General features: G+C 48.8%; 1 protein-coding gene and 1 non-coding gene across 13 annotated transcripts in view; one reads left to right on the forward strand and one right to left on the reverse strand.

Annotated features, from left to right (window-relative positions):
- Positions 1-25,747, forward strand: part of CUX1 (cut like homeobox 1) — a 368,307-nt gene that overhangs the window by 12,092 nt on the left and 330,468 nt on the right. The window lies entirely within an intron of this gene.
- On the reverse strand, positions 6,934-7,006 carry TRNAR-CCU (transfer RNA arginine (anticodon CCU)). The gene has a single exon. It is a non-coding gene; the product is annotated as a tRNA-Arg (tRNA).

The raw sequence follows: 25,747 nt of genomic DNA on the forward strand, positions 1-25,747 counted from the left end.
GGTACCTGGGGTGCAGTGATGGCCTCGAGCTGAAGGTAGCCCTCCTTTCTGTGTCCCCTGCTATCCTCTGTGCCCTGTCTGTGCATCCAGCAAATGGCGGCGGAAGAGATCTGGGGAAATGGGAGGCAGGAGAGAGGCCTGATCCCGGGACCTGGGCCATGGGGAAGGAGGGAAGGAGCCGGTGGCCCAGAGGCTGTGCCCTGTTCAGCTGCGGTGGCTGGGGAGCGCGAACCTAACCAGGGCTGGTCTCTGAGACATGGGACCTGAGCTGGTGTTGGGGAACAATTTGCTGTGAGAGCCTAATATTTGTGTTTTCACCCTGGATGGCCAAGACAAAATCCCCGCTCGCTGAGCCCCTGGGAGTCTGGCCGATTGAGGCACAGCAGTGATGCTGGGTTCAGATCCGTGCAGTATCACTCGCCAGCACCAGCCACACCAGGGCTCCGTCCTCAGTTACACATGGAAGGCATTGTTGGGGTGTGTTTGGCGAGAGGCTGGCTTTGTAAGGGGTCTGCGGGTGAGCATCCGTCCCAAGAGAAGAAAGTCTGGCCAGGTGATACTCCTTAGATCTCAGCTTACTTTAGTCGAGGACATTATCGTGGAAAAACGGAGCTTCTAGGCTACTCTGGATTCAGATGACTGTTTTTGCGTGTCTGGTTTTTTTGGGACGATGCAGCTTTTTTTGTAATGAAGTTTTACAAATTTAAAAAGAAAACCTACAGGGTGCAGCCGGCTTGGAAATAATGCAGCGTGTTTGAGCGAAGTTGCTGGTTTGTTTGGTTTGTTTTGGAGTGACTCCTGTTTTGCATGGACCGTTGGGGCCATTCGTTCATTTCTCGAGAGTGTCTCCACGGTGCCTGATCACCCCTGGGGTACCAAGAAGAACGGGTCCCCAGCCCTGCTGGTCGATGAACTGCAGGACAGCCCGTATCCCCAGGTGTCAGGGTTATAAGGCCTGGGTCCTGGAAAGGTGGTCCTTGGCTGTCCTGCTCCCTTGACTGATTTCATCCCCTGTGGACCATGCAGGGTTGTAGCACAGCATTCTAATGACCAGAACAGTGGGGAAACCCCGGCCTTCAGGGGACCTACCTTCTAGCAGGGAGATGGAGAGCGAAGGTACGGAATACATCCATGACGTATTGCCCGTGCCCAGGGCCGTGGAGCAGACAGAACAGGACCTCAGCGCACAGCCCCACTGAGTCATCAGAAGGGCTGACCAGAGTGAGGCGGGAGGGGTGGTAAAGACAGTGGGAGGGGTGTGTGGAGGGCACAGTTCTGGTGAGAGGTGGGGAGGGACAGGAGAGAAGATACTGGCCCGAGGGTGTGGGGTAAGGAAGAGGGCAGACAGAACCTGGGCCCTGGAATTTTGGGGCAGGGCCCGTGGGGTCGTGGTGGCCTTGGCTGAGAAGGGGCCACCTATGGGCGAGGTGTCAGCAGAGGAACCTGAGTCGGGGAGGGGCGGGGAGCGGCGCAGGGAGGGCCTTCTGGGTCCATTGGACCCCGGGCGTCCGGCAGGCTGGTGTCACCTGGGGCTGGCCCTTCGAGAGGCAGCCCTTGCACCCTGCCGCCTGGCTGGGCCCCACGGGTTTATTAAAGGCAGGTGCGGTCACTACTATCCTGTTCTTGAGCGTTGGGCGTGACTCAGACGTGCAGGGAGTCAGTCTGGAGTTCCTTTATTCATCCCTATTTGCTTTTTGTCGGTAATCCTTTGTAATTCCCCAGTTTCATGATGTAATTTTAATGGAATTAAACTTGAACACTTCGAAATTATGTAATTAATTACGTTCGGCTTCAATTACAATGACTAATTATAGCGTGATACCTGGTGGCAAGTCAGGCAGGTACTGGTGGGGGTTCATGCCTGCTGGCTATCGGGAGGGCCACTTTCCGTTCAGCATGGGAGCCACGGCGCCCCAGGGACAGGTCGCCTGCCCCTGGGTCGCCCAGGGCGCCTTCCAATCCCACCCCTCCGCTGAGGTGCGAGGTGCAGGGTGTGAGACGCGTGGGAAGTGCAGGTGTGGGAGGGTTGTTTGGGGATGCAAAGGCTCGAACTTGTTTCCAGGTTGAAGGGAAGGACTCTTCTTTGTAAGTTTGGGGTGCGAGGGGAAGCAGAGGGCCCTGTTGTGACATTCTTCTGGGATGCGGGAGGGAGGCCGCTCCCAGGTGAACGCGGAGTGTCAAAGAGCCGGAGAGATGGTTTCCAGCGAAAAGAAAAGGTGTGAGAACCACTCTGGGGTGAACAAGGAAGGTGGAAGCAGGTTTAAAAAGGTTACTGCGTGGTGGTGTTATTTCCAGGTGGCCCGCATGCAGGGCTTCTGGGACCAGGAGACCGAGCCTCAGACCCCAGCACAGAGTGTGTGTTTGCGGACTTTCCAGAAAGTCTGCCCCCCCCCCCCCACCAACTTTGCACATGGTGGTCGTTTTACTTTGCCTTAGGAGGAGGGAAGGAGTCTAGCTAAGAAATACCTGAGTTGACGGCTGCCTCTAAAACACCCACGTCTCCTAATGGGGGCTGTGCAGCCCCTTCCAGAATGGGGATGCAGCGTTCCCACGAGGAAGGAGGGGGGTCAGGCCCTTCCGCCATGTCCCGGCACAGCTGCCCGCCTGCCCGCCTGCCTTCCCTGCCCCAGGCACACCTGCCATCCAGCTGTTCTTGTCGGGAGGCTCCTTGGAAGGGACTTGAAACAGAGGTGCCTGCGTATGGAATTCAGTGGCCAGTGTCCTGTGTCTGTGAGATGCCTGCTGTTTATTTGAGAGGCTTAGGGCGTTTTTCCAAAAGCTGATTCTTATGCCTCAAATAGAGAGATTTTTTTTTTTAATGCCGTCTCTGAGTTTTCCGGTGTGTTCCCCATTGGGTGTACAGAGCAGATGCGCTGGCCGAGGAGCCCCTGCTTCCGGAAGCTTGAGCTGAGGCTGATATTTGGGTTAGGGCGAGGGCCAATAGGATGTCTAAACGTCTTACAGATTTCTGTTTTTTAAGGGACAGTGTGACCTGAAAACATTTTGAGTATACGACTAAGTTTACATTTTGGTTGGGGGATGTCCTGGTACAGAGTGCTCTTGGAACACTTTTTTTTCTATTGAACACGCTTCAGAGGACAGCTCCCTGCACACAACGCCCATACCTGTGTTGTTACTTTTTTTTTTTTAAATTTCTAAATTTTTTTAAATGTAAGCTCTTATGTCCAGCATGGGGCTTGAACTCATCACCCCGAGATCAAGACAGAGTCAGCCAGGCACTCATTTGTTACTTTTTGTTTTTTAAGATCAAATTCACATAAAATTCACTGTATTCACCTTTTTAAAGTGTGCAGTTCAGTTTGTGGGGTGTGTTCATCATGTTGGGCAACTGTCACCACAGTCGAATTCCAGAACATTTTCCACCCTCCAGCAAGAGGCTCGTACCTGTTAGCCGTGACCCCTGCATCTGCCCTGCGCCTCCCCCTACCCCTTCCCGCCCGAGGCTCTGTGTAACCATCACTCTACTTTCTGCCTCCATGGATTTCCCTGTTCTGGATATTTCACATATAAATGGAACCCTACAACACGTGGCCTTTTGTGTCTGGCTTCTTTCATTCGGTGTAGTTATCTTCTGTGTTCACGCACGTCGTAGTGTGTATCCATTCTTCATTCCTTTTATGGCCGAATGAGATCCCGCGGTGTGGGTATACGACATCTGATGATCCTTTCATAAACGGTGGGCATTTGGATCGTTTCTGCTTTGGGGCTTTTACGAATCATGCTGTTGCGAACACCTGTCTGTGTGCAAGTTTCTGTGCGAAGCGTTTTCGGCTTTTTTCGGTACACGCCCAGGAGTAGGAATGCTGGGTCACATATGGGGACTCTGTGTTCCCGTTTCCGAGCCCGCTGCTGTTTGACGTCTTGGGTGCGGCTCCTGTTTGTTCTCCAGGTGCTCATCTAATGCCTGGGCCGCTGCACCTTTTCCTGCTCTGGTCTCCCTCCGGCCGCCTCGTCGGGTTCCTTGCGTGGTGGAGCTGCCGCACTTTGGAACCAGCGTGAAAGACAGATGGACGCGTGAGCAGGCCGTGTGTTTGGCTAACGGCAGACGCTGTTGGTGGCCCACCCGGGGTCTCTCCCCTCTGCGCCTGCCTGCCTCCTCACTCTTCCCCGCACCGGGGTGAAACCAGATGTTTGTCTAAACTGTCCTGGCAGCGGGGCGCCTGGGTGGCTCAGTCGGCTAGGCGTCCGACTTTGGCTCAGGTCACGATCTCGCGGTCCGCGAGTTCGAGCCCCGCGTCGGGCTCTGGGCTGATGGCTCAGAGCCTGGAGCTTGCTTCTGACTCTGTGTCTCCCTCTCTCTCTACCCCTACCCCGTTCATGCTGTGTCTCTCTCTGTCTCAAAAATAAATAAACGTTAAAAAAAAAATAAATTAAAAAAATAAAAAAATAAACTGTCCTGGCAGGGCCTTCCCTGTGGCCAGGCGTGGTGGGGGTTGCCCTTAGTTCTGGCCAGAGAGGCAGGGGATGTCAGGGTTGCTGCTGGAAAAGTGCTGCTTCTCTCATAAAAGGAGATGAGCCAGGACAAAGCCCATGAACGTGCCTGTGGGCAAAGAGGCTCCAGGGCCAGCTGCCACCAATCTAAGCATTGGCGGGCCGGTGGGGTTTGGGGGGCAGGACAGTGTGCAATGCAGGGGACGCGGAGCAGGAATGTGGAAGGGGCCTGGGCCCTCAGTCTTGCAGTCACCCTGCCCCCAACTTTCTGTGATGGGAAACAGGAGTGTTACGGTTAAAATCCAGATGGTAGAAAGTTTCTTTTGGCTGCTTTGCTGGTGTGGACTTACCAGTCCTGCTTTTGAGATGCTCTGGTTCTGGGTGAGGGTAGACATGAGAGCATGAGGAGGAGTGTGTGCTCCAAGCTGTCTCTCCTAGCAGCAGGCAGGGTCCCATTTGCCCAGCCAGATGTCCCTCGATACTTTGCATGGAGCCAATAAAGCATTAAGCAATTAGAATGGTTAATATTCAGTTAAGTATAATTAGAAGCTGGTGTAAATTGTGAATGAAATTGACAGGTTCCAGAAGTTAAGGCAAAATACCAAATCTTTTTCAGCTGTGTGTGTGTGTGTGTGCATGTTCTGCGAGGGTCTGTCGATTCAGATAGGTGTGGAATTGACACGGAGGGCCGTCACCAACTCAGCTCGTTGTAATTTTCAAAGTTTAGGAACATCCTGCCGATTGTTTTATGGTGTTAAACATTGAAATCCTTAAGTCAAAGTGTAAGAGTTTTAACACCGATTTGTACGAGATGGGCAGGAAAATCCAGACCCCTGTTTTCTGTCTGCCTCTGGGGGTATGTGTGTGTGTGTCTCACCCTCATCACTCATCAGTTCACAGCACACATGATTCATCTTAGTAAGTTTTTCTTCCTTTAGGCTCCACCCCCATTTCTAGACGCTGGCCCTCCCGCACTATGCTGGTGTTTGGTGTGCCTCTACACAGCTGTATTCTTGTGAACTGGGCACCCTGCTTTGTAGGTATAAGTAGCTTAACTCCTGTCTGGTGATGTGCTGTACATCTTTCTCCCTCCTTTTTCACTCGTCACTGGTTTGGAGATCTGACCATGTTCCTCCCTACACAGTTTGGTCGTCCTTCATGATAGCTGCATTGGATTCAATCTGAAGAATCCACTTGTCTTGGTTCGCTCAGGCTGATCTAACAAGATACTCTAGACTGGGCGGCTTAAACAACACACATTTTATTTCTCACAGCTCTGGAGGCTGAAAGTTCAGGGTCAAGGTGCCTGCAGATTGCATTCCTGGTGAGCGTCCTCTTCCTGGCTTTCAGACTGCTGTATCCTCCAGGCGACAGACGGGCCTGAGAGAGAGTGAGGGAGCACCCTGGTGTCTCTTACAAGGTTGCTAATGCCATCGTGGGGACCCCACCCTCATGACCTTCGAAAGACCCACCTCCAGATGTCATCACTTCAAGGGCTAGGACTTCAGCATATGAATTTGGGGGACATAAGTTCAGTTCTTAGCACCGCCCGGCTTCTGGGTCCATTTCCGTGGGGGTGGCTCCACGTTGTGGTCTCTAATACCCCAGTGCCTCTGGCATCCTTAACGCACAGGGCATGATGGCTGGTCCAGGAGTGGGTTGCTGAGTCCAGAGTGAAAAGGGCTGTTAATTTCACTAAGTGCTGCCAGATTGCTTCCCAGAGCAGAGGCACCACTGCTCTCTCCACGTTCGTGTCAGCACTTCCTGGAGACTTTTTGCCATTCTGATGGTTTTAAAGTGGTACTTCAGCGTTGTGTGATTCTTCTCTAATCACCGGTAAGGTTCATACTTGTTACCTACCTCTTTTATACTTCTGAGATTTTCAGATTTACCCTTCTGTAAATTGTCTGGTCATATAGTATTTTGTTTTTTTTTGTTTTTTTTTTAATGATTTACTTTTTTTTTTGTTGATTTGTAAGAGTTCTTTGTATGTTTTGCATGCTAATCCTTTGTTGGTTTTTGCTGTTGCAAATAATCTTTCCTAGTCTCTTTTGTTGATTTGTCTGTAGTGTCCTTCAATATGTAAAAAAAACTTAATTTTGATGAACTCCAATCTATCCGATTTTCCCCCTCATGTTTGGTGTGTGATTTCCCTCTTGAGAACATCTTTCCCCATTCGGAATCACGAAGATAATCATGTACTTTTTTTTTTTTAATGCTTCTTTAAAAATGAATTCTTTTCTAATTCATTGTTGGTTGGTTTTCATTTTTGAGAGGGAGACAGAGCACAAGCCAGGGAGGGGCAGAGAGAGAGGGAGACACAGAATCCAAACGAAGCAGGCCGCAGGCTCTGAACTGTGGGCTCAAACCCACGAACAGTGAGATCGTCACCTGAGCTGAAGTTGGGTGCCCAATCGACCGAGCCACCCAACGGGCCCCCTGTCTTTTTTTTCTCTTTTAAAGTTTATTAAGTAATCTTTATGCCCAACGTGGGGCTTGAACTCATAACCCTGAGATCAGGAGTCTCATGCTCTACCAAGTGAGCCAGCCAGGTGCCCCACAGATACTTGTATTTTGATGGCTATGTCACATAACTATCGAACATTGGTCTTCCTCGTTTAGATCTTTAGGTTGGAAATGGTTTTTGTACAGAGAGGTAGCCAGGTTTTCCAACATGGCTGAACAGTTGTTTTGTCTCCTACCCTGTGATTTTGGGAGCCGAGTCTCTTGTACGTCAGGGCCTCATGTACACGTGGGGATGCTTCTAGCGTCATTCTTTTGTTCTGCCCCCTATTTGTTTCTTCTTGCACTGGCACCACCCCATTTTACGGTGGCTTTATATGCGTTTTAATTTCTGATCACGTGAATTTATCCTCTTTGGCTCTTTTTCAAAGCACCTTGGCGACTCAAGGTCTATTGTTCTTTGATGCACGTATCTGTCTGGTTTCCCCTCAAGTTCTGCTGGAGTCTCTATTGCATTTGGATGAAATCTACAGGTTAATTTGGGGGCAGGGGGGAAATGAAGACCTTTTAAGTTGTCCCATCCTTGAACAAAGATACTCCTCCATTTATTTAGGTCTTCCTCCTCCAAAAAGGTTTTGTGAAATCTTTATTTAATTAATTTCTAGTCCTTTACAGTTTTTGTGGTGTTGTGACCAGTGTCTTCTTTAAAAACATTTTTTTTTTCTTCTGATTGATGATTGTGGTATGGAAGAAAAACAACTGGTTTTGTTTGCCAATTTTGAAACTGGCGGGCTTGCTGAGTCTCTTTCTAGTTTTACTGATTACCTTGACTCTGTTACCTTTCCCTGGGGATAATATCATATGCAAAAAAAGTGACTCTTTTGTTTACCCTTTTCCTTCCACTCCTTGAACCAGCGTGGCTTGTTTTGTTGGCCAGAAACTCAAGGACTCCGTCGCATAGTGGTTTAGTGATGGTGGCCTTCTCTTTACTGGTCTCAAGGGAATTTTTGGTAGACGCCTGAAACAGATTAAGCAATTACCTTGATTCCCTTTCCCTTCCTTTTCTGAGAGTTTTTTTTTTTTTTTTAAATAATAATTAGGTGTTGACCTTTAGCAAATACTTTTTCTTAAAATCTATTCGTGGCCATGCGATTTTGATCCCTTAGTCCATGCATGTGATAAATTGCATTACAGTGATGGATGCTTTGAGGCCAGATCATGCAGTGCATTGTGGGGCCAGCTGTGTCTTGAATTTTAAAATATGGTTGGATTTGATGCATAGTTTTGACATCTGTGCTACCCAATCAAATCGGCCTATACTTTTCTTACCCTTATCTAGTTGGAATTGAAACTATACGGGTCTCGTGTAAAATAGGTTAAACTTGTTTTGGGATCATTTCTGTAAGATGAGGAACGCCTGTAGCTTCAGTGTGATCGGGCTCCCCCTGTCCCGCCGTGGGTCCTGAGACTGAGTGTGGCGAGCAGGCGTTTACCGTCTCACTCTCTTTATTAGTCTGACTCTTCCTTTTGTAGACCAGTCTGGGCGTTTTATAACTTTCTAGAAATATGTCCATTTCATCGTGGTTTTAACACTTATTCTCGTATGAGTGTTCATAATATTTTCATGATTTGTGTAAATCTGTTGTTTTAGTGCTAGCTGCTTCGCATTTTCTTTCTAGATTCTGTATTTCTGAACGTTATCTGTGACTTCTTTTCAGTCTCCTGTAGAGTTTGGTTTGTCTTACGAGTTCTTAAACGAAACCTGCCTTTTGCCCTTCTTGCCCTCTTTGTCCTTTTTTTTTTTCTTTTGCGCCACTGATTTTTCTCCTTTATTTCACTCCTCTTAGAGGGCACTCTTTTTTCCAAACGTCTTTTTTGAAAGTTCAGCTTTTAATAGTTTAAATTCTTTATCGTTTTCTGATGAGTGTATTGAAAGCCGTAATATTTCTTCTAAAAATTGCCTTAGCACTGCTCCATAAACTGACAGTTAGTGCTTTCATTTTTATTCACTTCGTAATTTTGTATTCGTTTTGTAATTTCCCCCCTGTAACCCAAGGGTTAGTTAATTGAATGTCTTTCCTAGATTTTTGACATTTATTTTATTGACTGATCGTGGGCTCCACGCCCAACGTGGAGCTTGAACTCACAACCTTGAGATTAGGAGTCACGTGCTCTACCAACTGAGCCAGCCAGGGCCCCTGGATTTTTGACATTAAAAAAACAAAAAACAAACAAACAAAAACTTCTTGGGGGCGCCAGGTTGGCTCAGTCCGTTGAGTGTCCCACTCTTGATTTTGGCTCAGGTCGTCATCCCCGGGTCGTGGGATCGAACCCCGTGTCTGACTCCTCACTAAACGTGGAGCCAGCTTGAGTTTCTGTCACTCTCTCTGCCCCTCTCCCCTGCTCGTATGCGTGCTCACGAGCTCTCTCTGTCAAAGAACAAAACAAAACAAAAACTTTTTATTCTGTTGATGTCTGTTTTGATTGCATATGGCCAGAGAGCATAGTTCACGTGAATGCCGATTTCTTTGGAATAGATATTTAAGAGACCCTATGGCATTTGCACTTGGAATGTTCCATATGTGCTCAAAAGTAATGTGTTTTTTGTTTGAGGATAGAATTTTCCATGTATTATTTTGAGCTTATCTGTGGTACTTAATTCTTCTACGCCTCTGCTAATTTTCTTCCCATAGTTTTGACAGCTGTTTTATTATAGAATGTTAAGGCTATATTGTTAGATGCACATACGAGCACGGTCTTTACATCTTCCTGATTAACAGTTTCTTTTCCTGGTGTCTGTGCAGCCTCTTTCTTCCTCTTTTATGATGTTTTTTCCACCTTACATTCTATTTGTGTTGATGCTACAGTAATTTTGTTTATTCTTTTGTTTTTAGTTTCTGTGTGCCCGATAAAGCTTTTTTCTCTTCTGTCCAGATTTTCAGTCTTTCCAGATCCTTTTGCTTTAAATGTGTTTTATTTTAGATATACGATGTGGGATCTTGTTTTTTAATTTATTTCTTATTTTTTTAATGTTTATTTTTGAGAGAGAGAGAGAGAGACAGACAGACAGACAGAGCATGAGTTGGGGAAGAGCAGAGAGAGAGGGAGACACAGAATCCAAAGCAGGCTCCAGGCTCTGAGCTGTCAGCACAGAGCCTGATGCGGAGCTTGAATCCACAAACTCCAAGATCATGACCTGAGCTGAAGTCGGACACTTAACCTACTGAGCCACCCAGGCGCCCCGGATCTTGTTTTTTAAACCCAGGTTGAGAGTCTGTCTTTGATTAGTGAATTTAACTGGCATACATTTAGGGTAATTGTGATTATATTAGCACTTCTGGAGTATTATTTTATGTTTTCTTTTTACCATTATTTTCGGGAGGGTATGTTTCCTTGCAACGTTTGATTGGGTTGATTTTTTTTTTTTCCCTCTGCTGGATTTTATAATTATGCCATCTATTTTCTTTTCCTGAAATTCAGAATCCAGATTATTCCTGAAATGATTAAGACCCACTCCCGTATTTATTTTTTCCTCTCCGTTTCTAAAGTCAGTATCTCTGTCCTATTAACACCAGCCCGTCTCTCTCCTCTCTGCTCGTTTTGGCTGCATCCGTTTCAGTTCGGATCCATGAACTCTGCTTCGTCTGTGCAGGTTGCTGGGCTGGTTGATTTCTTTTGTCTAGTGTTTCCTCTCCTTCAGACTGTTTTTCCTGGTGACCCCTGATCCCCTCGGCCTGGGCCCCAGGGTATTAGCTGATCCCTTGCCCCTGAGGGGGGAGAGTTAGGCCACAGCTTGTCAGTCACTGAGTTCGGTGGGTAGAGGGCTTGAGGGGGTGCACTGAGGCCCCTTAGGCAACCTCGGGGTCTTCTCTCCAGCCACACCTGTTTTCCTGGGGCTACCTGCCTCTGATGTCCTGGGCCGCAGATCCCCCTGGGCATGGGCCACCCTCAGGGATTCTGATTCTGCTAGTTTGGGGTGGGTATTGGTACCTTTTAAAAGTTTCTCATGATAGGAATAGGGTACAGTATGGACTGATTATGAATTGACAGCGGTTGAATATCCAACTAAAATTCATGCACAGCTAAAATTCTGATCACTTCCCAGCTAACACCCAGGAATTCTGGGGGACGGCATGGAGGAGGCCAGCTAGCTAGACCTGGGGCTGACTGCGAGAACAGTTAAAATGGGTCTATTACGTTTCTGCTGGACAGCGCTGTTCTAGCGTAGACCCTCGCTACTCAAAGAGGTCCACAAACCCATTTGGGCATCCCCTGGGAGCTTGTTAGAAGTGCAGAATGTCAGGCCCCAGCCAGACCTCCTGAGTCAGAATCTGCATTTTTATGAGATTCCCCAGGTGATTCATAGACACATTAAAATTTGAGAAGCACTGGGCTAGATCCTTAAAAGGGAGGGTTGGTTTTATTTAATTCATATTTTAAGAGAATGACGCTTCCCTTATCTGCTCCGATGAGCTTTCCAGAACACAGGTAGCAGTCAGGGGGCCGAGCTGCCAGGGGATGGCTCTCCAAGGGCGCCTCTCTTGCCCCCTCCCAAGCCTCGCTTCCACCCAGCTCCTCTTGTATACACGCTTCTAATAGTATCGATCATCTGCTTCTCAAGGTCCTAACACGTTAAAACAAGAAATCGGAAGAAGGCAAGGGACGTCCTCGAGGTAGGACTGGCTGTCCACTTGGGAGCAGAAGACCAGAAAGACAAAAGAATTGCAGGCCCCGGGCTGTGTCGTGCGGGGGCAGTTTCTGCATGCAGACTGTTGAGGAATGTACGGATGCGGGACGGATTTCGGCACTAACCTTCATTATGCTTAGCCCGAGCCACTAAGTGATTAAGTTAGGTTCTGGTTAGACCCCTGTGCCGACCATCCCTGTGGAGGAGGCGTATTTTCTCCTGCGCTGTAGCAAATGTCGGGGCCGAGACCGAAGACACTCACTTGGAAGTTGAACTTTGGGGCGCCTTTCTTCCGCTCATCGTGCCGGGCCCATGATGTACCGTCATCTGGAAATGGTGGCTCTCGGTGTGAGAACGTGGGGTTGTCTGGGTGGCCTGCCTTTGGATGCGCCCAGAAGCCGTCAGCTGCCTGCCCTGCCGGCTGAGGGCACGCTGGCCTGGGCGGCCTACCCTTCTGACTTGGAACCTTTGTTCTTCCATTTATGAGCCGTGTGACCTTGGGCCCTTAACCTGCTTCCTCTGTACAAGGGTGATAGTAAAACTACTCTCACTTCGTAAGGGTTTTGTTAAGACTCCGCTTAGGACGGTGCCTGATCCACGATCCTTGGTTGGTGTAGCCTGAAAAAGTCAAGGAAGGTATTACGGGGGAGGCAGCTCACCAGAAGAGACTGCCCTCTCTGAAAAGAATAATAGTGGTAGTAACCCAGACCGAGATGTCCCGTCATCAGGGCGGCAGGGATGCCTGGGCCGTCTGGCTCACCGGGTACGTACTGATGTTCTGGCGTTGGTATTTTTCTTTTACGCTTTTTTCCCCAAAGACTGTTCTGCCTTAGAAGATTAAAAATATCTGCTTCCACATTAGACCCAATTCAGTTTGAATAATTGCATTTTTAAGGCAAAAGCCTGCTCCTGGGCGTGAGTAGCTTGCACGTCAGACGTTCAGCGGGCAAATGAAAAACGTGAGTCATGCAGTGCTTGGCACCTTGGGCTTTTAATATTTGGTGGCGAACTTCCTACGGAGAGGAGGACTTTGAAAGTGGAAGTCCTTTCAGATCCAGATGGCCAAAGGATTCTCCGGTGTCGGTTGGGACTAGTGATTGAATTTTCTCCTCCTGTTTCCTTGGCCTGCTGGGCCTCTCCGGGGGCCCAGTTTTGTTCAGAAGGGACCGTGTCGGTACAGCGAGGCTGTGTGCCTGGGGAATGTGCCTACCTCGAAGGATGAGAACAATCCATCCTAGCAGCTTCTCGAATGCACAGCAGATAGAAAAGAGAGCGCGTGTAGAGCAACGCGCAAGGCATCTTTTGTTTTTTTTTTTTTGTCTCCGGTGGTTGCTGACAGCGACCAGCAGGACCCAGCAGCTTGCCATGTGACTTACGTGTCAGGCTCTGAGTTTTGTTTTCTTGGCCAGGATCTGGAAGGCTGTTTCCAAGTAGGTGTTTCTTCCTTGGCGGCAGATCTGGGCTGTTATGTAGTCAGCCCTGTCCTTTTCTGAAGGGGAGCCGCCGTGGGGGGATGGGAGAGGGGCAGAGTGGCTAATATTAGCGTTCCCTCCCTCCTGGATCATGTAATCTCTAACGGACTGGCACTGTTGCCTGGATTTTGAATGTAGGCAGTTCCTATAAAGCGCACTTGGGTCTGACTTTTAGGTATGTAAGAGGAAGACAAAATTTGGAGGAAATGGTGAAATCGTTTTACAGAACATGCAGCAGCCCCTAGGGATTTCAGGAGCAAAGTCAGAAAGTTTACTGGGGAGAAATCTTGGATGATAAGGAAAAAGAATTCTGTGCCTGGTAGGGGCTCGAGGCTCCCCTGAGACATAGGTGCTCCCGGGTGCCCGGCTGGGCCCGGGGCTACAGGAAGGGCCTCCTGGGCTTTCGGTCCCAGCAGCTCTCGGCAGCCTCTGGGGAAGTGGGAGGCTGGGAGCCCCCTCCACCTGACATTTCCAGCCCAGGTTGGAGCAGAGCTCCTAGGTTCTGCCTTGAGAAAATGGTCAGGGTGTGGGGGGGGGGGGGGCGCCTGGGCGGCTCAGTCCGTGAAGCGTCCGACTCTTGGTTTCAGCTCGGGTCATGCTCTCACGGTTCCTGAGTTCGAGCCCCACATCGGGCTTCATGCTCACGGTGCGGAGCCAACTTGGGATTCTCTCCCTCCCTGTCTCTCTGCCCCTCCCTTGCTCACTCTGTCTCTCTCTCTCTCAAAATAGATAAATAAACACTTAAAAATGTTTTAAGAAAATGGTCAGGGAGGGCACCTGACTGGCTCAGTTGGAGGAGTGTGCAACCCGTGATCTTTTGGGTTGTGAGTTTGAGCCCCACACTGGCATAGACTTTACCTAAAAATAAGTAAAATAAAAAAAAAACAACAAAAACAAAAAAAAGGAAAGGGTAAGGGATGAGAAGCTTGGGAGGAAAAACAGTTGTGAAGGCAGAATAAACACTCTTCCATGTGATCCTTATGGTTATCACAGTGTGGAGTTGTTGAAGGAACCAGAAAAAGAAAAAAAAAGAAGGTTGTCCGTCCTTTTGAATGTATTTCATTTTAAAATAAAAACGGCCTAACGGTAGTCATTGGTTTTGCAGGTTTTCTTTCTCTCAAAGCACTTTATTTTCAGTTTTTACCCCGATTCTATCAGTATGAGAAAAGGACCAGCCCCGGCCCCCTGCCCACCTCTCCCCACCGTCAGCACCTGCACCCTGGAACTGTTCTCTGTCTACGCAGCTGGCTTCTGCACCTGGTCCCCAGGTTTCAGCGTGGGCATTGCTTGCTGGTGGGGTGCCGTGGGACTGGGACCGGCAGGTGCGGTGGAGGCCTCACCATGGGGCCCCTGCAGAGTGGCCCTGTTTCTCTGCTCAACCGATTTTCAAGTATTGGGCATTTGGATAGCTACGACTATGGAAATAGGAGTTTCTGTGTACAAGGTCTAATTTACCCCCAAACTCCTTTCCAGCAACACGTATCTCTGAAAACATCAGGTAGGTAGGGGTTCATCTTTTCTTTGGGAGCCCCCTCCTGGTCCCTTGTCCTTCTCCTGCTGGGACGGGCTGCTGCCTGGCACAGGGCCCCCCACTTTCCTCCTGGTCCCCTTCCCCATCATCTTGGGCCACCCTTTCCCCCTCCTGCTTTGGATCCCTGTCTCCTGAATTCTGAGATTTTGTCTTTCTCTCATTTGGGGAATCTCCTCCAGTAGCTTCCTGATAAAGATGGTTGCCGAGCATAGAATTCTAGAACTCCACCCTCGCAAGTCAAAGACGTGGCTCCCCTGGTCAAGGACAGTCTCGTTTCCCATCCTTTGCCGTTTCTCTGTGACACCGTTTAGAGCCCTGATCTTCGCCTCCTGTTCTCCGGGATCGTGACGGTTCTCCTTGGGGTGGGTCTCGTTCTCTGTCCTCCAGAACTCGTTATGCAGGCGCTGGGCCTCGTGGCCGAATCTGGCCATTTTTCTCCCCTTCCATTTTTCATGTCTTTGTCTTTTTTGATGTATCTGGGAGAACTGTTCAACCGTCCAATCTTCCTGTACTTTTATCTGTCATGGTTGTAACTTCTGAGTTTTCTTTCTTGTTCTCTGAATGTTACATTCTTACGCCCTACTCTTGTTCCTACCCGAAGGGTCCTTTTTGATCTCACCGGCTGCATTCACCACGGTTTCTTTTAAAAGTTCTCTTGTCTTCGTTGACTTCTCTTCATTTTTTTACTTTTTAAAATCCGTCTTATTTAATATCTGTAAACAGTTGGATGGAACACATTTTGGTCGCAAAGGGTAGTAACTAAAATCCGCAAACGTCTCTCCCCTCCTCTCTCTTGAACCCAAGAACATCCCCAATAATTTGCATCCACCGGGAGACTCCCTCCTGTTTCTCTGCCTCCTTATCCAGACAGGCGACCCCTGTCCTCAGTTCTGTATCTATTATGTCATAGCCTTAAAATAATGTCGTTTATCGCAAATGTGTATATGCTGTGGTATTTACTCTTGCTTGGTTTTGAGCTCTGTAAAAATGGTATCATTTGGCATGCCGACTGCTGGCACTTACTTTTTTGACTATTGTGTCACGGAGATTCATCTGTGATGTTGCAGGAAATGTGGTCTCTATTTTCTCTGATGTTGGTACCCAGTTGTGTGACTGGGCCAATTTTATTTATCCCTTCTCCTGTTGATTCGTCTCTTTTCTTTTTTTTTTTTTTCTCTTTGTCTTGGTCCCAGTTAGAGGTTTCGTCAAATGCCTGGTGACATTTCTGTCATCTGTCCATACTTAAGAGCAAGGCATCAGCATGCTTATATAGAGTGGGGGGGGGAGGGGGTGCAGGGTTGGGGACAGTTGACAGGTGGTGGCCTTCCCTGTAAGAGATCAGTCAGGCGTTTTTTGGGGGGGAGTCCCTGACGTGTCAGTGTCTGTGGCTCTTTTCTTTTAGCTGACAGTTTCTTTAGCAAGAGGCCCTTGGTTTCCCTGCAGGGAGGGGAGGTTGGGGGCGAGACAGCTGATTGCCGGTTTTCCAGTGCCCAGGCCGGGGAAGGGCCTGGGATGTTCACTCAGTCCCCCTGCATGTGGCGGAGAGCAATTTCAGTCTTCTGCTGATGGGGGTGGGGTGGGGGGAGGTCCCAGGCTGCTTGAGGTGGGGGAGGGGTCCACCTGCGCCTCTGAATGGCATTTTGCCCACCTTGCGCCCCCACCTTGCCAAGCCCCTGCCGCTCCCTGTCCAAGTTCTGTGGAACAGATGACCTTACTGCATATTGGGTCCCATCTTGAGGTCAGGCCGTAAGCTTCCTCTGCTCTCTTGAGGCTGCGGTGTGGCTGGTCCAGCCACCTTCCAGCCCCTCACGTTCGGGGGCTTCCCTTTTGCTCCCTCCCCTCTCCTCTGTGTCCTGTGAGTTCAGACCTTCCTGCTGCCGAGGGCGCAGAGATGACGCAAGTGTTGGTCTGCCACATTAACCTGGAACTCACACGTTTTCAAGAGGCCCGAATTTATGGGCGGGCTGAGGCTTTCTACGAGGACACCGGTTTTGTAGGAAACGCCAGTTTTGTCTTTCGCAGCGATCTTTTGGGAGCTGCTCCCAGCCAGGCTGCCAGTGAGTGACACATGGGAAGCACGTGCTGGGATTGTCTTCAGAGCTGCTTCAGGAACGGCCGAGAACAGCCGTCTCCTTACCGTAGGGGCCTTGGCTGTGCTGGGAGGGGGGGGCGTGGCTTCCAGTCCTGCCTGCATCGGTTACTGGTTGCCTGGCCGCACACCCTCACCTCCCTCACCTGTACGAGGCAGGCGAGACCTTCTTGGCTGGGTGGTTACAAAAACAAAACGAGGGGGTAGATGTGAGGTGCCGGCCGGGAGCCGCTCTGTAAACAGGAGCTATTATTAACCCTACACCCTTGCTGGACCAAGAAATGGCACCTCATTCGCAGCAACGTGCTCCCACCCGTTTTTATTCACACGCACACATGCTCAAAAGGACTAAAAACAGACTCACTTTGGATTGCGATACAATCCTCCCTCTCCGTTTTCTCTCCTTCCCCCCCACCTTTTTTTAAAGTTTATTTTATTTAAGTAATCTCTATGCCCAGCATGGGGCTCGAACTCACGAGGCTTAGGGCACCTGCAGGTGGCACAGTGGGAGAGTCCTCAGTGTTTCCGCAGGGATTTTATAATTTAAGTTCCAACACTGAGTCTGGCGCCTTCTCCGTGTTCTCCCCCCCGCCGTGTGAGAAACAGCTTGGGTCAGCAGGAAGCGTGCAAGTAACCAGTAAGCTTTAAGTTGTCACGATACGTAATGACCAGAATGTTATTCCACGGTTGCAATTTGTTTACCTCATTAGAGTTGTGTGTCCATCCATTCTCCTCCCTGACCTTAATTGTTTACCCAGGCCGCTGTTTCCCATTCTCTAATTGAAGGCTCTAAAAATGGGCCCGTCAAGAAGGCTCGTGGATGTGGGAAGGAGGCGGGCTTCTCAGAAGGATGGCCCGAGCAGACGGGTCTTAGGAAAGCCTTGAGAAGGCTGGGCCTCTCGGAGCCGGGACAGACGCAGCAATGCAATCTGTTTCCTGCAGGCCCGAAGGGAATGCTTCCTCCTTGTGGTTAGTGACTTCAAAAGTTGCCCCAGTTAGATGAAGTTCAACCGTTTCTCCAGTTTCCACGACTGGGGGGCAGCCGGTCACGCTGCCGCTGCCGTAGCCACTGTTGCTCGGGCCCTTGAGGAAAAGCCTCCTCCGGACCCCCCGGGAGAAGAAGCTTACGAGCTTTCCTGTTCGTTCTTTCTGGGCCCTTCTTCAGTGTCAAACCGAAACTGCTTTCCTGAAGCCAGATTAACTCAGGGATCCCTCCTCAGGCCTCATCCTCCTTGACCTCCACCTCCTCGACTCCCACACGTGCCGGCTGTACCAGGCCCCTGGGCCTTTGAACCGGCCCTCCTCGGTCATGCCTCTGTCTTCTCCCAGGAGCACCCTCTCCCGTCCTTCTCCCCCAGCCTCTCAAGCCCTGCCCAGCTCCAGTTCCTGTTTCTGTTTGACCGGAGCCCTTCCGATCCCCTCCAGCAGACAGAATCTGCCCTCCTCTAAAGCCCCCGGGCCCCCCGGGCCTGCCCCGGGTTTCTGCTCTCATTGCACCCGGTGTCGGTCGCCTGGGTCCTCGTTTGGCGCCTCTTGTAGGCCTTCAGCGGCGCAGGGGCTGTGCAGGGCTCTGACGCTCCGGCGCCTCCCGCACCTCCCGCAGTGCCTCGCATATTATAGGCATAGCATTCAGTAAATGTCATTTTTGAAATATCCGTAGAAATAAAAAGAAGTGCTTTTTAAAAAAAAATTTTTTTTATTTATTTTTTTTTATTTTCCAGGAGTCAAAATGCATGGCTTTCATCCACTTTCAACACATAAAAGATGTTTTCAACACAGAAAGGCCTTTCACCGCTCTTAATAGTCAGCTTTTGGAAAGATGTGGACTAGAATGAAAAATGAGGATGAACACCTCTGAAATCAGCTGTTTTGAATTAAATAAAGCAGAGTGAGGTTGGAGTCAGGTGAAGCGAGAAGATGGCATTTAGCCAGTGAGGATTAATATGCCGGCTCCTTTAAGCCGAGGGACCGTCTTCTCTGAAATGGGTGAGGGGTGGACAGGGCTTGTCTGCCCCTCTCCCCCCCACTTCTGCCCCAACAGGGCTGTCGCCCCCTAACCTCGACTTGGCTCAGGATGACTTCATCCTTCCCATGGCTTTGCATAATTGCAAGGAGGTGTTCTGGGGGGTTTTTCGCGGGGATTTTTCCCCCCTTAGCTGTAGTTCCGGGTGCTTTTCGGAGACCCGCTTCACCGGGCTGGCTTAGCAAGTGAGGATTCCGGGTCCGGGAGCGAGTTGTCTGAATGGCCGGGGCGGGTGAGCACCTGGAGGCCCTCTCGGCTCCGTGGGCGTCTGCAGGTGTTTTGGGTGGGTCGAGTGCCCCTGTCCCCTTTCTCCACGTGGAGCATGGTGGCCTGGATGTCGCGTATCCGGCGGGACCCCTAGCCAGCTTTGCACGGAGACTATGGGAACGGGACTAAAGTCACGAAATGTCCTTGCAGGACCTGTTGACCTGACCTCTGTCTCGGTGGAGCAGTGGGGGTCCCTAGTCTGACCCCGAAGGAGGCAGAGGCGATCTTCCCTTGCTCGAGGCCAGCTGTTAATGAACTTCAACACAGAAGGGAGTTCTCTTCTCCATTCTGGGTGGGGACTAGTAAAATGCCTTTGGCCAGCTGGTAGAACTAAGTCCTGGGAAATTCTGGAACCTCCAGCTCAGTCGACTTGGAGTGAACTGTGTGGACAGCAGTGAATTTGCCCCCCTACGTGTTTTCTCCAGTCAGGCTCGTCCCTCGTGGTGGGCACCTGGTGCTGGTGGTTTTTACAGGAGCCGAGTGCCCCCTTCCTTGGAGCCAGCCTTTGCCTGGGCGTGGTCTTGTCGGCCACTCGGGGCGTTCCAGATAGTGCGGCCCTTCAGGGGTCAGGTCAGGCATCTGTGGCCCCAGGCCAGCATTTTAAGCGAATGCCCGGAGTGCACAGCCCAGGCCCTCCACTCAGTGCAGTGCTCGGGCCAGAACAGAGTATTTTGAACACTGGACACTGTGTCTCAGTTGTTACACCCAGGAGCAGGACTCATTACCAGGGAGCTTGAATTTAAGAAAAAAAAAAATGCCGTTATCTAGATTCCTCAAGGTTAAGACAAAGCTGAAGCAGCTTGTTACCAAGCAAATGGACAGAAGTGTCGCCAGAAGCATTTCAGTTTCTGTTTTTGGGGTAGTGGTGGCAGGGGTTCCATCTCAGAGGCTGACTTGGGTTTGCTTCAGTTGGTTTTACTTCCTTCAGGACGCAGGTCTGGTGTTCCTTCCCGCGTAAGAGAGCACCCCCTCCCGGCCCCTCCCTGGACTTTTTCTTCTTCATTGACTTATCAGTCACGTGAGCCACTATTTATAAAGTCTGTCCCCTCCCTCCCCCACTCCCCCCACCATGTGAACCGTGGCTGCTTAATGAAGGTACACCTTGGCCCCTAGTATGGGAATGGCTTTTTAATCCCAAGAACGTCTTGCTATTTATTCCTGGATCGTGGAAACCAGTACACTGCTCCTTTTTTTTTTTTTTTTTTCTTTCTCCCCTTGAAGAAATCCAGTAACCCTAGGCTTTCTAGATCCAAAGTGGGTCAGATGGCTAATGATTGAAGATGGATTGGCGTCCAGTGTCTTTGGAAACCTAAAGCTGGACTCGGGCTGCATTCGTGTTTCTCTTCCTCTCGTCAAAGCGCCTCCAATGGCAGCTGACTTTGCAGTCACTGTGCACTGGGGGTAAGCCAAGCCCCAGCCGCTGGAGACCCGGTGGCTCTGCCTCCACCTGAGCTGGGAGGGAGGCGGGTCTATGATTAACTCGGTGATGTCTTCAATGTGATTGCTGGGGGCTGAAAACATTAACTTTTACAAAATGATTTAAAATTACCAATTGACCATATCCGGGGCTGAACCTGCATGATTCAGCTCCTTTTAAAAATATCTTTTCTCAACAAATTGCTTCCTTAACATTTTAATTTGTTGATCATAAAGGAAGCTTGCCAAATATTAGCTGGTCTTTTCCATTTCCTGCAGCTCCGAGCTTCCCTTATTTGGCATATTTCAGTGGAACTGTAAGGTCACTCCCTAGTTCTCTTCCCAAAGAACTGTATTTATTACTGTCAAGTATTGGCGGGTTTGATCCAGCTGTCATCAGAACGTTTGGAAATATTGTTTTTTGCCAGAATGCTGATTTAATGATCTAATACTGACATGGCTTGTTTTCTCCGCTGATTTGATAACTTACTTGTTCAATAAACTCCCCTCTTAGTGAGCCACGCTGTTCTTTTCTTTTTTCTTTTCTTTTCTTTTCTTTTCTTTTCTTTTCTTTTCTTTTCTTTTCTTTTCTTTTCTTTTCTTTTCTTTTCTCCTTTCTTTCCTTTTCTTTCCTCTTCTCTTCTCTTCTCTTCTCTTCTCTTCTCTTCTCTTCTCTTCTCTTCTCTTCTCTTCTCTTTTCTTTCTGCTACCACAAGCTTTATGGGCAGTGTCTTAAAGACAGTAGTGGGTTTTTTTTCCCCCTTCCTTTCTCTTTCTTTTACTCCCTCCACCCCACCTCCTTCCTCTCCTTCCCTCCTCTTTTTTCTTCTTTTTTTTTGGAGAGGCCCTAGATGTGTTACCAACTGTCCTTGAAGAAGTTAGCATTGCTGCTGCCTGGTATTTTGAAGTGCACTTAAGAAAAATTTCAGACAGACCCCAAAGTAGAGAGGCAACTAGAACGAAACCTCCGTGTTCCTACCCCTCAACCAGCTTTACAAAGTTAGGACCTAACATTATGCCTGGTTTCATCTCTGCCCCCACTTACTTGAATTTTGGAAAGGACATCATACTTCCCCATAAATATTTCAATATGTATCTCTAAAAGATAACGTGTTTATTTTTTTTAAGCACCATATACCCAACATCATACCTCAAAAAAAGAAAGCAACAGTGTGAGGAAGGAGTTTCTACCGTGTGGCACCCTACTGAGTCAGTCTGTGGGCGTCACGGGAGGAGAGGGGCTTTGACTCAGAACTCTGCCCCAGGTCTTTTGCTGCTGCACCTGCCCTAGGGTCCCGGGCTAGTTACTGCTACGACCCAGGAGTTGTGCTAGTTCCTCTGACTCAAAATCCTGAGTCTCTGGATGTTCGAGGCTCTGACTTGCTTTGGAGTTGGCCACTTGGGCTTGGTTGCAGGAGGAGGTAGGCACGTGCCTCGTGTTGACCGATTCTGCTTGCGCGAGCGTGTGCCCTGCCTCGTTCCTGCCGGCGGTGGGAGTTTGAATGTTGGACTTCGGCCGCATCCACCTGGTAGTGGAACCTGTGCTCCTCATCATCCCGTTTCTGCCCTGGCGGGTCATCGTGTGTGCCTCGGATTCCCCTCCTTTCGCTTGTGCCGATCATCTGAAACTCTGTGTAGTAGTTGATTCTCTACGTGGAAGATCGGTTTCCACATTCAGTGGGTTAGCGTTTAGGGCCAGTTAACAGGGGTCAACATTTGCAACCCACTGTCGCCCCAGTCTTTTGGGACTGAGATGTGTTGGTCATTTGAATTTAACGAACTGCCTGGCTCTGCGCCAGATACTGGGGCTTCAGAGCTCGTTCAGGTACTGGCTGTGTGTCCAGGAGCTCCTGCCTTCACTGCAGGAGGATGAGCCAGGCATAGGGCTGGGAGCTCAGCGCTAGGGGGCTGGGTGGACAGAAGGTCCTGAGCGGTGGTAATGGTCCTGCTGGGCCTTGGAGCATGCGTGAGATTTGCACATGTCCGGGGGGTGGGGGGTGGGGGGTAGCCCTGTGTCGATCACCCGTAATCCCACTACCAGAGTCCTATACCATGAATGTTGTGATTCGTTTCCTTTGGATATTTCCCTACAAATGTATGTATTTATGACATCTATTCAAGCAACCGGTAACTCAGGAAGTCTGTATTGAGCACCTGGCCATGGGCCAGACCCTCTTTCTTGGTTCTGGGGTTGGTGGGGAGAGGTCAAGGTAATTCTTGCCCTTAAGGAGCTTACATTCTGGTACGTTTATGGAACAAATCCCATCATACAGTAGATGGTATCTGCGTTCGGTTTGGCTCACTTTACAAATCACACCAGGCCATCCGTGGAATTATTTGCCTGCCCTTCCAGCCTGCAATTGCCCTTCAGCTTGACAGAGAACAGCTGCCCGTGACATGTGACCCTCTCAACACCAGCCCCACTAACAGGCTCAGAAGGTGCTCAGAGATGGCTTCCAGCTGGGCGGGCTCAGGACCTGCCCCCTTTCCCTTTGGGTTGCCTGTAAAGGGTGGGTTTTTCCTCTTTTTGAGTGATTATACTGACCTAATTTGCATTGAGGGGCAGATTTAAAATCCTGGTATAATTTGCAACCCAAGTATGCCCTTAAATTGTTCCATTGCCAGGGGCGGTGTGGGGGCAACTGTTGTGTTGGTTTTCTTAGATATATAGGTGCCAGGTATGTGTTTGGATATGTCACATCTGAAGTTTAAAATTCAGAAAGGATAAATACCCTATATCGTTCAGTGTATTTGGAAAATTTGGTTCTAAATTCAAATATATACCCAAACAGAAGAGCATAATGAATCCTTTTGTACCCATTATCCAGCTTCCATAATTATCTGCTCACAGCCAACCTCGTTTTAGCTGTATGTTCTCATTCCCCACCCCAACTTAATTTTGAAACAAATCCCAGACAGTGGATCTTGTTTCATCCATAAATATTTCAGTGTGTATCTTTAAAAGATAAGGACTTTTTTTTTTAATGTAACCACAATCCATTATCATATTTCCCCCCAGATGGCAAAAAAAAAAACCCAAAAAAAATCATTAATATCAACTATCTACTCAAATACCCAAATTTCCATTTTCCCATAAATATCATAATTAAAGAAAATCCGATTCAGGAACCAAGTAAGATCCTCACATTGTGATTGGTTCATGCATCTTAGTCTTTTCATTCTTTTAATTGACCAGAACACCCCCCCCCCCTTTCTTACCCCCGCCCCGCATCTATTTCTATTTCGGAAGATCACATTTGGGCTTTTTTGGGGGGCGGGGGTGGGGGGCTAGATCCTTCCCTAGGTGATGGCATGCATTTCCGTCAGACCGTCAGGAGGCACACGTACTGTGTATGTGATGGCAGACTTTTTTCTCCTAATTTTTAAAATTGTGAAGTACACAGAGAAGATACTGTCTTCACTATTTTTAACTGTATTGCTCAGTGGCGTTAAGCACATTCACGCTATTGGGCAAACCATTACCACCATCTCCAGAATGCTCTTCATCTTGTGAGACTAAAACTCTGTCCCCACGGAACACTAACTCCCCATCCCCCGTCTATGGGCAACCACGGTGCTTTCCGCGTCTCTGGAGGACTACTGTAGGTGTTCGTGTAAGTGGAATCGTAACAGTGTTTGACTTTTTGTGACTGGCTTATTTCGCTCAACACAACGTCCTCAAGGTTGATCCTGGTTGTAGCACATGACATAACGCTTTTCCTTTTTAAGGCTGAATAGTATTCCGTCGTATGGATAGACCACACTTTGCTTATTCATTCCTCCGTGGGCGGACACTCGGGTCGCTTTTGTGAGTAACGCTGCTGTGAACATTGACATGCAGATAACTCTTTGAGACCCTGCTTTCAGTTCTTTTGAGTATATACCCAGAGGTTTGCTGGATCATATGTTGGTTCTATTTTTGATATTTTGAGAAATGGTTATACTGTTTTCCACAGCGGCTGCACCAGTTTGCAATCCCACCCACGGTGTGCAAGGGCTCATTGCCTTACTTCACCAGTACTTATTTTCTGTGTGTGTGTGTGTGTGTGTGTGTGTGTGTGTGTGTGTGTTAATGTTTATTTATTTTTGAGAGAGTGTGAGCAGGAGAGGGGCAGACAGACAGGGACAGAGGACCTGAAGTGGGCTCTGTGCTGACAGCAGGGAACCTGATGCGGGGCTTGAACTCACAAACCGTGAGATAATGGCCTGAGTCAAAGTTGGATGCTCAACCGACTAAGCCACCCAGGTACCCCTGGTTATTTATTTATTTATTTATTTATTTATTTATTTATTTATGTTTTGATTGCCATCCTTAATGGGTGTGAGGGTAAGATGTCCTTGTGGTTTTGATTTGTGTTTCCGTAATGATGGCACTTATTTTTAATAACTTATTTAAACTTAATATCTCATCTGTGGGTGCTTCAAGATGGGGAATGTATTTTGTGAGCCACCTTAATTCTAAAAACAATGAGAGGTACCTGGGTGGCTCAGTCGGTTAAGCGTCCAACTCTTGGTTTTGGCTCAGGTCATGATCTCATGGTCCGGCTCTGCGCTGACAGCATGGAACCTGCTTGGGATTCTGTCTCAGAATAAGTAAGTAATAAGTAAATAAGTAAACTTAAAAAAATTTTTTTAAACTGGAAAATACTAGTTCCTAAACAGTATTCACGATGGATATTATCGTTTGTCTGAAAGGCTTTGTAGAATCCCCCAAATGAGACCAGTCCTCTGAGAGTTTATCATGAAGAAGCGGAAAGCCAGAGAGGGCCGAGTCTTTGCCCACGGCCTCAACCCCACAAGAGGGGAGAGAAGGCTGGAGCCTCCTGGGATCCGAGGTCCGAGTCTCCTGTCTGCCCTGTCCTTCCACGCGCCCTGCTGTGGTGTTTGGGTGGCGAGGGCCAGGTGCACAAAGCCCTGCTTGTTTGGCTACACATGCCCACCAGCAATTGCTCATATTACAGAGTGGTTATTCTTATTTGTCAAGAAACCCAGAACAACTGTTTTTATTCTTCACAGTGGATGCTTATGCACATGACCTTTTGAGAACATATTTCTGGATGCTGTAGAGGCACTGATGTTCATGCAGATCAGCTCGAGTGAAATCTTTTCTTTCTTTCAGTTGCAGTGGCCTCTGTGCCTTTAAGAATTGCACTTTGTGGAGTTATTGTGTTTCTCATGCCGTTAAATGTTTATTAGACATCCTGTATAATTTAGTATATTATTTTCAGATGACAGAAGAGCCCCTTGGCAGAGAGCGGTGTTAAAGTCTGATGTTAGTTAAGCCCTGTCATGGTTGGTGCTGTACAGGGCTGGGTGTCTGGTGCACGTGGGCAGGACGGGGCAGAGG

Source organism: Lynx rufus, unplaced genomic scaffold (assembly GCF_022079265.1).
Source record: "Lynx rufus isolate CCGP_SWC_20201006 ecotype Redwood Valley unplaced genomic scaffold, mLynRuf1.p SCAF_27, whole genome shotgun sequence".
NCBI lineage: Eukaryota > Metazoa > Chordata > Mammalia > Carnivora > Felidae > Lynx > Lynx rufus.